The 13,027-nt window shown below is 34.9% G+C and overlaps 1 long non-coding RNA gene and 2 pseudogenes across 1 annotated transcript; 2 read left to right on the forward strand and 1 right to left on the reverse strand.

The window, feature by feature from the left end:
- Nucleotides 1–287: 287 nt before the first annotated feature.
- On the reverse strand, nt 288–2,259 carry LOC114741176 (uncharacterized). The gene is made up of 2 exons (XR_003739758.1): nt 2,110–2,259; nt 288–539 (listed from the first exon to the last, which is right to left on the reverse strand). It is a non-coding gene; the product is annotated as an uncharacterized LOC114741176 (long non-coding RNA).
- Nucleotides 2,260–5,381: 3,122 nt separating this feature from the next.
- On the forward strand, nt 5,382–7,240 carry LOC114741178 (L-type lectin-domain containing receptor kinase IX.1-like; annotated as a pseudogene).
- Nucleotides 7,241–8,369: 1,129 nt separating this feature from the next.
- On the forward strand, nt 8,370–12,295 carry LOC114741179 (L-type lectin-domain containing receptor kinase IX.1-like; annotated as a pseudogene).
- The last annotated feature ends 732 nt before the right edge of the window (nt 12,296–13,027 follow it).

The following is a 13,027-nucleotide window of genomic DNA, read 5'->3' on the forward strand; positions in this document are numbered from 1 at the left end:
TAACCATAACAAAATTATGTATCTTAAGCGAGCAGAGCATTTTGACCTCTTGCCAGAACCTCCGCTCTGATACCAAAAATGTAACACCTATCCCTTATATACTAGTATAATTATTCTATTTAAACATGATCCATTAAAAGCTAGGTTTCATCCTGGGAATTATATATATTTTTATTTCCATCCGGCCCTTCGAATCCTGAATTAAGTCAACTATAGCCAATAGGGTTTAACATTTGACACCCTGGCCATTGGCTCACACGACGAGATACGTAATTAGATACACATAATTTTAGGCCAAATAATAATTATATCAAAAAATTTGACCATTTCCTTCAATAGCAGTCATTATGATCTATCTGCCCTTAGTCATCTCCTTATGGAGGAATATTTACATACCAAAATAGATATACAATATATATCTTTACTCCAAAATAAGATGCATTTTAAACAAAATATATATGTACAAATGATCGCCAGCTTCTTGCACTTTTAAACTCCACCGATCACTACTCCCTTGCCCTTAGGAGTACTTGCTCTTGCTGTATTACATGGAAGAAGGGGTGAGATTCTAAAGAATCCCAGTAGTAACAAATTTCCCTCACGTAATCATACAAGATCACAAACAACATGCTACACAGGCCAAAGAGAACAACACCTTGCATCCAAGTATAATCAATGATGCATATACACCATACACCCATATAGCTAAGCTATCTATCGCGCCCACATTCCAAAATAAATGGAAACCAGCGCATATTGTCATGACAAATATTATTATGCGAAGGCAACTTACATGTTCTCATGCACAATCAGCATAAAGGCACATCCAAGCATGTGGCAATCAATGCACAATCACATTAAAGGAAAAGAGTTACTACCTTTTGCTTTTTCTTCTGTACTCCCTTCCCCTTGTCTCCTTCTTGGCTCCCTTCTTAATGGATTCGAACAAATATCAAATCCTATAAATTATTTGAGTAAGGGCAGATTAATATATATATATATATATATAGATCATTTATTCCTAGGCTTCAAAAATAAATCAACACCCTTGAATATTCAAGGTCCTTAAAATTTATAATAGCAATAGTATTTATTTCATACTTTTATAAAATTCCAGCTTTATCAATATCATTCTATCTCCTACTTTAATGTCCCGTAGTTTAAGATTTCATTTCCTCTTCAACCCACTTGACCGAAAATACTTCCCATTTATACATAATCAAATCATTGCCAAGTGATTTAATTTCAGCTGCAACATCCCAATATTAACATCATTCCTCCATTTCGTAATATATGGATGTCTTTTGCCCCTCTAAAATGCTCATTTTACTGTAATAAAATTTAATCATTGATCACAATAAGGTTGGTCCGCTAACTGGAATAATATTCAGCATTTGAGAAGACAACCCAATAAACTTCGAATCAGATTTTGGTTCTCAAATTCAACAATTCCTTCTCTTGTTAAAATTCCAGATTTAAAGAATAATCACTTCCAATCCGTGTAGCATTCAAATATTCAAACTCATTTTGCCCTTTTCCTATCCAGCGGTTAAGACCATTTAACCAAAACAAAATAATAAGAACTCCTTTTTCTTTTCCCATTAAACCTCACGGCTTTCACTCCAAAATATCATGTAGCATTATTTAATCTTCATGATCATACCATTTCCTTTTCATTTGCCTTTCACGTATGGAGCCCATGTATCAGCATAAAACAATAGAGGTATTGGGTCCAAAGACGTCTTCGAACATGTCATTAAAATAAAACCAACTCCAACGCACTTTCATATACATGTGGGTCACGGAATCTCTCTCCAATACCACCAATATTCAACCTTATACCCAAAGAAAAGGGAGTCTGAAACTAACCCCCTGAATCACCTATCCCCTGTTTCGACAATCAGGTACCAGAGAATAAAAAAAAATAACACAAACAGCAGCATACAAGTGCAGGCACACTCTCACACAACTCCCAATTGATGCTTCGACCAAAGCTTTCATGCGATTCCTGAATTTCTCTCCCTAGGGCTGGATTTTCATTTGTTTCTTCCACTCTCATATAGTCCCAATCAAAGAAAACAAGGACAGAGGAAGGCCTGAAGGACTCACCTTAATCAGAAAAGCACACTTGCATGCAAGAAAACACCTCTGATTCTTTCTCCGACAGTTCGTGATGATTCGTCTTCCTCTCGCCCTTTCAAGCTCTCTCTGTTCCTTCTCCTTTTCATTCAAGTCGGCAGCAGAGGAGAATGAGAAGGGAGGAGGCGTTTTTGGCAGATAAAAAGGGACAAAGGATGTGAAATGACCATCATGCCCTTTGGTCTTTATTTTCTTTTAATTTGATCCTTCTCTATTTTTTTTTTTTCTAAGGATAGTCAAATAATTCCAGAAATCAAACCTGGATATTTTATATGAATTTTCTTCTTCCATTAGCTTCTTTAGTCTATAAAATAATTTTCCTAAAAATCTCAGCTCAAAAATTAGCCTCTAACTATTTTTCTTGAATATTCCAAGAAAATAGGTCCTAAATTCTTGAAATTAACTTTATAATTATTTAGACCATATTTTAAAGGTCTTAATCTCAACAATTTCTCTAAAAGTTTCTCCTTCATCATGCTTTACTCAAATCCATAAAATTTGGGATATTACAGCAAGAATGTTGAGGATAGAGAACAGAAGCTTGTGCTTTAGATAGTGCCGTGGAAATTACATGTTCAGGAGAATATCTTTTCCCTGCATATAAACCATAATATATCCAAAATATGAAAGGGCAATCTAAAGGGGGAAGAAGGTACCTCCATGTTCTAAGTCATCCAAAACCACAATTATTGAGGTAAATCAGAGTGAACTAGGGAAACAATTTGAAAACCTAAAGCACTACCAAACTAAAAAGCTCTGGAAAAGAGGCAGTGAAGAAAAAGGTGTTCAAGAGATTCATTTGCATCAGAGTAGAAATAACAAACCTCCACATTGGTGAGATGGCGATTCTTGAGGAACGCAGTGTTTGGTAGAATTTGTGTGACAATCTTCCAGAGCAAAAGTTTGATCCTGGGCAGAATAGGCAATTTCTAAATTTAAGGGCATAAAGAAAATTGGCGAATGGAGTTAACAATAGATGGATTTGCCAGAAGCATACGGTAACCATATTGAACAGTATAAGTGCTTGAAGTATTTCCAACCCATCTCAAACAATCCATAGGTTGTGAAGTGACTGGATACTGAGTAAATTCATAGACGATATTTGGAGGGTATAAATTTCTCAGAAGAGGCAAATTCCATCGACATCGGGGGCGCAGTATAAGGTTAGAAGCCTTTAAAGAAGAATATGAAAGAGCTGACTGCTGCTTCAAAAGCCACAAGAACCTGTTACTAGGGGAAATAGAAGTACTATCACCAACTTGTCAAGATAGGTGCTCCAAAATAATATCACTTGCTCTGACAATTTGTTTCCGTAAAGCAGAACTGTTGTATTTAACATGGAAATGAAAACCGCAGTCTGCATCTAGATACTTGGAAGACATGAGTCGAAGCAATCTCACTTGCTCATCCTACTGCTAGTGCCACGGAATCTCTACGTTGCACGAACATTAGATAGTTAGTGGCTATTTTCTTTCCTCAGTGATCTTCTTTGCATTTTCCTGAGAACTGCTATACATATTGCGGAATAAAATGCACTTCTCACTAAAAAAGGAAAAGAATTGATAAATTAATTAATTTTTCTCTCTATATATTTGTCTTAAATTTAATTTTAATTTTATACTTATATCTAGTTTTATTTCAAATTTTAACATATAATTATAATTTTTTTAATAATATTCTTAAAATGGTACTTATGACAGTAAAGTTTAAATAAAAGACAAGACTAAAAAATAATTATTATGCAGTAGGGATATTTTATCTGTATCTTTTTTATTATGCAATCTAAAATTTTGTAAAATTACACGCTTTTTTAATATGCTTAAGGCCAGGATAGTCTTTTGTACACGCCAGACTTCAATCTAGGCTTAGGCCAATTTATTACTAGACAGGCCTAATTGTTAAGGATAAAGTTTGGTCTAATTTGGCCTGTTTCCACCTTTATTTGTAAACTTGTTGATCTTAAATATGACTTTCCTAATGGGCCCAAAAAAAAAATTGAAAAGATAATATTAGAATATTTTCTCATCAGCGTAAATACTGTTATCTGTATCATTAGTGTAGGATCGAATGTATATACTCAGTTCTTGATCACGAATAGAGACAAGAAATTTCCTATACAACCCTATAAAAATTAAAACAAAGGACAAGAAATTTTCCCATTAATATTATTCTTAATAACGATATAATAAGTTTAAGTATATTATAAGGATAAGATAATGTATTACTCCTTACTGTATTATACTACCTCCGGTCCTTAATATAAGACCCCGTTTGACTTTTTGTTTGATCCTAATTATAAGACCCCAATCCATTTTGTTTCTCATATTTATGCATTTTTTTCCAAGATAGTCCTTCTAATAATAATAGTTCTAGCCAATATACTTAATTAGCAAGGATATTTTAGGAATGACAACACTTATTTATTACAAATAACTAACTTAACTTACTTCCTTAATCTTCTCAAATAAATCAACTGGGTCTTATAATTAGGACCGGAGGTAGTAATTTATAAGGGTAACGATAATAGTATAACATATAATGAGGCAGGTTCTTAGCCTTGACTCGCAGACCGGGTAAAAGTAGAGGGGGGAAATTACTTGAGAAACGTGAAAGTCTTGGAATTAAATGACGAAACCGAATGTTTGATTTTTTTTTTTAAAAAAAAAACTAATTCTTCTAACCATGAGAAGATTCAAATGTGACTTTTATCGCTAAGGTTGAAAAATAAATAATAAGAAAATTAAGCTTGATATTAATAATTTTATAAATTTCTTAGATGACTGCTTGAGAGAAGTTAATTCTTCATCATTGAAAATGAATTAATATTTCAAAAAAATCTTAAATATAACTTCACCGAATTTGCCTGCCTAAATATGATTTTCCGTAGTTGATTTTTCCTGGCTAATTAAAGAGCACTGAAATAATCAAAAACATCATCAGATGAACAAGTCGCTAGAGACAGGGTCATTGTTTTTATTTAATCACCCTGAAAGATTCACAGCATTGGCTTGTGGACTCGGTTTTGGTCTTAAAAAATTGATGACTTCACCTATTGGACCATGCAAAGCGAAGATGCAGAAATATAAGACATTTGTTAGTTTCAAAAACATGAAAATTGACGAACCGCGGGGGTGAAAGAACAACAACACACAAGTTTCTTGACTTCTTCGACTCAATATATAAACGGTACGCCTCTCCATGAAACCTCAAACAAAACAAATTTCTTAGCCAAATCAGATCAGATGTGGCTAGTATCATCAGTTTTCTTCCTCTTCATACCCCATGCCTTTTCCTTAAACTTCACCTTCACCAGTTTCCAGCCCAATGATCATAACAAGATAACGTGCGAATTATCAGCTTACATTGCAGAACCATCCATCTACTTAGTAAGAAACCAAAAGGGACAATCCTCGCAGGATAGTCAAGGTCGAGCCACATATAACCAGGCGATGCACTTGTGGGACAAAACCAGTGGGAAACTCGCAAATTTCAACACCAATTTCACCTTCGTGATTGATTCAGTGGGCAAAACTGTTTATGCAGATGGGCTGGCCATAGGTTCAAAGCTTCCTAATCCCCCAAAAGTTGGAGGAGGTGCTTTGGGTCTGATTGTTGGAGGTGAAGAAACGATACTTAATTCAACAGATCATCCATTTCTTGCTGTGGAGTTTGATATCTTTTCAAATTCAAATCCTGGCTGGGATCCTCCGGCGTACATGTGGGTGTCCACATTAACTCTATTAAATCTGTTACTAATGTGACATGGTCTGCTAATATCACAGGAGGCAGAAGAAATGATGCTTTCATCAGCTACAATGCAAGTACACATAATTTAAGCATCTCTTTCACTGGTTTTGATACTTCTAACAATATTGTGTGGCAACATCTTCATTATATAGTTGACCTAACAAAGTACTTGCCAGAATGGGTTCTTTTGGTTTCTCAGCTTCCACAGGACAATTATTTGCAAACACATATGATAAATACATGGAGTTTCTACTCAGAGGACTTCCCAAATACGGCTCCTAGAACAAGTAGAAATACCACAGCACTAGCCATTGGATTAGGGATTGGAGGGTTTGTTTTAGTTTGTGGGGTTGTATTGTTCGTCTTGTGGAAGAACAAAAAGAAAAAGGAAGATGATGAGTCGCCGGACAACATGAGTGATGATGAGTTTGAAAGAGAAACAGGGCCCAAAAAGTACTCATATGCTGAACTAGCAAGTGCTTCAAATTATTTTGAAGATGGGCAGAAGTTGGGACAGGGAGGATTTGGTGGAGTCTAAAGAGGTTTTTTGAAACATTCAAACTCCTACGTTGCCATAAAGAGAATATCGAAGGATTCTAAACAAGGGAAGAAAGAGTTTGCCTCAGAAGTAAGAATTATTAGTCAACTAAGGCATTGAAAGTTGGTGCAACTAATTGTTTGGTGTCATGAAAGGAAAGAATTATTGTAAGTTTATGAGTATATGCGCCATGGAAGTTTAGATTCTCATCTCTTCAAGGACCAAAGCTTGTTGACATGGTCAACTAGATTTAAAATAGCTCAAGGTTTGGCCTCGGCATTACTGTACCTACATGAAGAATGGGAACAATGTGTTGTCCACAGAGACATAAAATCAAGTAACATCATGCTAGATTCCAACTTTAATGCAAAGCTTGGAGATTTTGGATTAGCACGGCTTGTAGACCATGCAAAAGGAGCACAAACTACAGCTTTAGCAGGAACTATGGGCTATATGGCTCCTGAATGTGTCACTACTGGAAACGCCAGCAAAGAATCTGATGTATACAGTTTTGGAGTTGTTGCTCTAGAGTTAGTTTGTGTAGGAAAACCCATCAACCATACAGCTCCAGAAGATGAAATAAACATTGTGAATTGGGTATGGAACCTCTTTGGAAGCGGGAGAATTCTAGAAGCAGCAGATCCAAGGCCACGAGGAGATTATGAGCATGATCAAGTCGAATGCCTTATGATCGTTGGGCTGTGGTGTGCTCATCCTGATCATAACCGTAGGCCATCAATAAGGCAAGCAATTCATGTGCTTAACTTTGAAACTCCATTTCCCAATCTTCCTTCAAGTTATCCCATACTATCGTAGAACGAATTTCCAGCACCATTTTCAATTCTATCAAGCTTAAATGTGAGTCAAAACCAGAATATAAGCCCTAGTGCCAACACAAACTCTTCTGGTTTCACTACAACTTCTGATGATAACAATGTTTCATCAAGTGTATCACTTTTGTACGCGCTCAAAAATTAATTATGATCATTGTATGTTTGTGCTTCCTGCATAATATTCCTAATTTTTTTCTTCTCATTTCTTTATCCAGAACTTATATGATCTATTGATCTTGTTGGATTTTTACCTTCATTTATGCTGATTCCACTTAGGAAAATGAAGTTTAAGAGGTTCAAAGTTACAAAATTTATTCAAAAATCATGTCAATGGCCTTGCAATATGAAGCCCTTCCTCAAACACTTAACTGTACTCTCTTTTTAATTCTTTTTATAAGATCTTTTTAATCAAATTATACAATTTAAGAAAACAGTTAAAATTAATTAAAAGCAATCTCTTTTCAATGATGTGCCCTTATTTAATAAGATGGTAAATAAAAGAGAGAAATACTAATTATAAGATAAATGATGAAAAAGAATATAGTATGAGAAAAAGATGAGGAAAGAGAATAAAAAAAATCATTAGAGGCAAAACTGGTAAAAACATATTTAATGTTCACGCATCCCTAAATAGGATTTTATAAAAAGGACAAAATTAATTCAGATTTTGAGATCTTATAAAAAGTATGGAGTACCATAAAAGACTTGTTCTTTTTTTTTTTTTGGGGTAAAAGGACAAAATGGCATTAAAATTAAAACGATTACAAAGTACTAAATGATAACAACCTACAAGTTTCATAAGAAAATTTTAAAAATAAAGGAAGAGAAGCTACTTTAGATTTATCACTCTTAACACAAGATAAAAAGAAAAAGATATCTTTCCAAACTGGATTAGTAGAGGAAGGAGGTTTGGGTGGAATCCTGATGAAGCATTTGTGTATACAGCTCACAGTTAATGATTGTAGTTTCTGATGCACAAACGATCCAGAATTTTGAATCTAGAGAAGGAAACCTCTTAGGTATAGTTAAAGAAAGATCTGACTCTTGTAATTTCTGCTTCTCCATAAAAATTCTTGTAAAGATAATCCATTGAAGAAGATAATTCCATGACAATGAGTGATCCTCTGTGTCTTGACATAGAGAATGATATCCCAACCTTCATTGCTGGGGAAGTTGTAACCCAAGAAAGATTGCACAGGGGATTGGCAACTATTAACATCAGTATGAGGAGAAAAAACCAACTTAGAGAGTGTGTGCCCTATTTCTCTTGATAGTAGCTATCAAAGATATTTTCTTCCCCTCATGTAGGATTACATTTCGCTTTTGCCAAATAGCATTTAAAATACAAATGATTCTACAGGCTTCATTAACATATCCTAGAAGAATTGATTGCCAAAAATTTTTTTACAAGATCAGACTTGATCCATGCTGGAGGAAATGATAGAAAAAAGAATCAATCATGCTGACCAAGAAAAGTCATTTTAACCAATACTTAACTACGAAATTTACATGATTATTTTCAAGTCAAGTCTACAATTAAAATTTACATCAATCTCGCAATTCTCTCATTTCCTAGCCTTCCTTTACTGTTTGTTTGGTTCAGGGTTTTTGTGGGGAAAGGGAAGGGAGGGAAGAAGTCACCGTGTTTGGTTGGGGAAATAGAACGGGAGGAGTAGTTCGAATTAATAAAAAACACCAACTTGGCTTGAGAATTCAACTATTTTACTTGAACTAAATTATTTTAAAATAGGTTAATGACTTTTAAAAACACGAAAAAAAAGGGGAAAACCAAAAGTGACCCCACTGCTTGCAGGTCTCCGACGATGACCAAATGGTTATTGCATTCAGGTTCTTGACCTTTTTAGTGGACAGCAGGCGGCCGCAGGTCGGTAGGCAGGCGAAATGCATGTGATATATTTTCTTGGGTAAGAACTTAAGCCAAGGATCTTGGTGATTGCATTGGATTTCACTACTTTGAGGTATTCAAATGTAATTATTGGCTTACAAGTTCCGTAGTGAGAAATATCTCTTCATATATGACATTTGGTCCTAACTAATTTAAAAAAATTAAAAAAATTAGTTACATTAGTTATTTATAACAAATGTATGTTGACTTTTTTTAAAGTATCATATTTAATTGTGTACATTAGAACTACTCTTCAGTGAAAACCACTTAAAATCGACAGAAATATTTAAAAAAAAAACATTGTAAATTTGAAAAACAAAATGAATTGAAATCTTATATTTAGAATTGGAATTAGTATTTAGATGGAATCCACTATTAAAGTGAATCTTATATATTAATTATGCATTATTTATTTGTAATTGTCATGAAATAAAAAGATAAATCAATCATACTTGATTTTTTTTCAGATAATTTTCAAGTCCAAGCCTTGGGAGTGAAATAAATTACTTAAAGAAAGCAAACCATATGTGGCGATCTAAAAACTTAAATTTTGATTAGTTGATGGTATTAAATAGTAGATGGTTAATTATGGAGAACAGAGAGTTAAAAGGGCAAAATTCCATCGAATACTCTAATCTTATTTTTTAAGTGCATAAAAAAATAAAATCAAGATGCTAGATACACCAGAAAAATAAAATTATGGTGCTAGATTCATATGAGAAATAAGATCACGATACTATATGCATATTTATCCTTAAAAAAATAGGTAGTCAAAGTTCCTTCAGTCCTACATATAAAAGTTAGTTATGGGTCATATTTTAGTGCTAAATATAAGAACTTAGTCCATTTTATTTTCCAAATTATTTACATTGATTGTACATGTTAACGGTTCCAGTATAGATAATTAACGAGGATATATTATAAAAACCAACACATACTCTTAACAAATAATTTAACTATTTTTTTAGACCTCTACATATTAATTATCTAGCCATCTAAGCCACACAACTTCATCAAAAGATGATGCATGCAAAGACTAGCTAATGACCAGCAACACAAGGTCAAAACGTACGTATAAGCTCAGTTTACTCGAATGATGGATTTTGGTGTCATTTCCCTGGCACACGCTTCGTAGTCATATAACTTAATGTTATCTCGATCTCTACAGTTCAACTAAGGTGGAAGACATATATAATAAATAAAAATGCCTATGTATAAATTTGTTATGAATCTAACAATCTGATTCCTGACTCAGGTACAAGAAAGACAGTGCCGGGAGAGTAGCATACAACAACTCATTGCAACTTTGGGACAATGAGACAAGAACACTTGCAAACTTCACTACTCGTTTCACCTTCATCATCAATGTACTAAATGAAACTCGTGATGGAAAAGGAGATGGCATCACATTCTTCTTGGCAGAGCCTGGATTTCCGTTTCCATCTCCCCCGGATGGCACAGGTATTGGTCTTGTAAGTCGCGCACAGATGCAGGATCAAAATTATCTCGACGAGCATCCATTCGTAGCAGTAGAATTTGACACCTTTTCCAATACGGATGTGGGTGATCCACCCTATGATCATGTGGGAATCCTTGTAAAAACAATGCAGACTAATTATAGAACACAATGGTACACTATGAATGATGGTAGAAAGTATGATGCTGAGATTACCTACGACTCTAGCTCATTAATTCCAGTTAAGCGTCATGTTCACAGGATACAAGGATAATGTCAAAATCAGACAAAATTATTCCCATCAGATCGATTTGAGAGACTACCTACCAGAAGAAGTTCAATTTGGAATCTCTTCAGCCACAGGATTACTGTTTGAGTTACATACACTGTGCTCCTGGTCCTTTAATTCAAGTCTTGAAATGCTGGGAGTGGTGCAAAGGAGTAAAAGCAATAATAAGCGTTTGGTCATTGGAGTGAGCATCGGAACAGTTGTAGTTATTGTTGGGTTGTGCATAGCTTTGTTTCTGGTATGGAGGTCAAATTGTAGGGTGAAAAGACGTGATCGCTTGGATCTTTCCTTGGCCAAAGATTTTGAATGTGTTGGACCAAAGAAGTTTTCCTATAATGAACTTGTCAGAGCCACAAATAACTTCGCAGAGGAACATAAACTCGGAGAAGGAGGTTTTGGTGGGGTCTACAAAGGATTTATCGGAGACTTGAATTCTTATGTTGCAGTAAAGAAGGTTTCCCATGAATCTAGACAAGGAGTTAAGGAGTATGCCTCTGAAGTAAAGATCATCAGTCAACTGAGACACAAGAATTTGGTGCAACTCATAGGGTGGTGCCACGAGAAGAATGATTTTCTACTTATGAGTTCATGCCAAGTGGAAGCTTAGAGTATCATCTATATCGAAGCAGAAACCTTTTGACATGGCCAGCCAGATACAATATTGCTAAAGGCTTAGCCTCAGCAGTACTATACCTTCATGAAGAGTGGGAGCGATGTGTGGTTCATAGGGACATAAAATCAAGCAACATTATGTTAGATTCGAATTTTGATACAAAGCTTGGAGATTTTGGGTTAGCGAGGCTTGTAGAACATGAAAAGGGGTCAGAAACAACAATTGTTGCAGGAACAAAAGGGTACATGGCTCCTGAATGTGCAACCATAAGCAAGGCAATAAGGAAGTCTGATATATACAGTTTTGGAATTGTTGCTCTAGAAATAGCTTGTGGGAGAAAGCCATTGACCACTATGCTCCTAATGACCAAGTCATGATGGTGGAATGGGTATGGGAACTCTATGGGAAAGGTGAGCTTCTTGAAGCAGCCGATAAAGGTTTGATGGAGATTTTGATGAGCAAGAACTTGAAAGGTTAATGATTCTTGGGCTATCGTGTGCTCACCCAGATTATACTATGAGGCCTACAATTAGAAAAGCACTTCAGGTACTTAACTTTGAAGCTTCACTGCCTACTCTCCCACCAACAATGCCTAAACCAACATATGTTGCTCCATGTTTTTCTGATATTGGTTCTTCAATTTATTCATCTGCATATGCTAGTTCTTCTGCAACCAATGACCCAGGCCTTCAACCAATAGTAGGTCATATACTAAGTCCTCACAATATTCATCCAATTCAGGGCACTCGTCTACAAAGGGACAATTCTGAATGAATTGGATTTTCCAAGTTACAATTTCAGACTTGGACTAATGCTAGTTCAAGTCAGAATTGATTTCCTTTCAATTACTCATTAGTAGTTCAGGTAAGCAAGGAGAGAAGTTGAAGTTGGTGCAACCTATTCCACATGGGTTCGATTCTTCCTATCTCCACTTAAGCAATTGAGAGGATTTAAAGTTATTCCCTCATTTTCCCTTTCATGTGATCTCAGCTTAAGGGATGTTTGGGTGGAAATGAAATTATGATTTTAAATGTGATTTTATGGTATACGAAGCATATATATAGAGAAGTTTGTCTCGATTTGCAGAAAAGTGCTTTTTAAAAGCATTTTTATGGTTTGCCAAACACCCCCTTCTTATATGTAATAATTCCCAACAAGCGAACTTCAACCATCTAAGAATCTTCTGTATCTTTTGGTAATATGAATGTTATTTGACTAAAAACATGTGATATTGTTTATTCGCTTTCATTTAGTTAATTTTGTTTTTTAAGCCTTTTGTTTACCTGGAAACTTAAATATGGTTGCATTGTCTGAGTTTGTATCTCTTCGAAGTGTATGTTTGTGAGAATCAAGTTTTGCATAACCCTTTTTTCCCCTAATAACCATTTCAATTTTGAACCACTCAGCAACGTTTTTCTATCGTTTTATTTTTATTTTCTTCAATTTTTGAAAAATAATTGCTGTCAAATATTCTCATATTAGAACTTGGGCAATTAAAATATCCAC

Source organism: Neltuma alba, unplaced genomic scaffold (genome assembly GCF_004799145.2).
Source record: "Neltuma alba isolate B1F8T4 unplaced genomic scaffold, ASM479914v2 tig00003310_pilon, whole genome shotgun sequence".
Taxonomy (NCBI): domain Eukaryota; kingdom Viridiplantae; phylum Streptophyta; class Magnoliopsida; order Fabales; family Fabaceae; genus Neltuma; species Neltuma alba.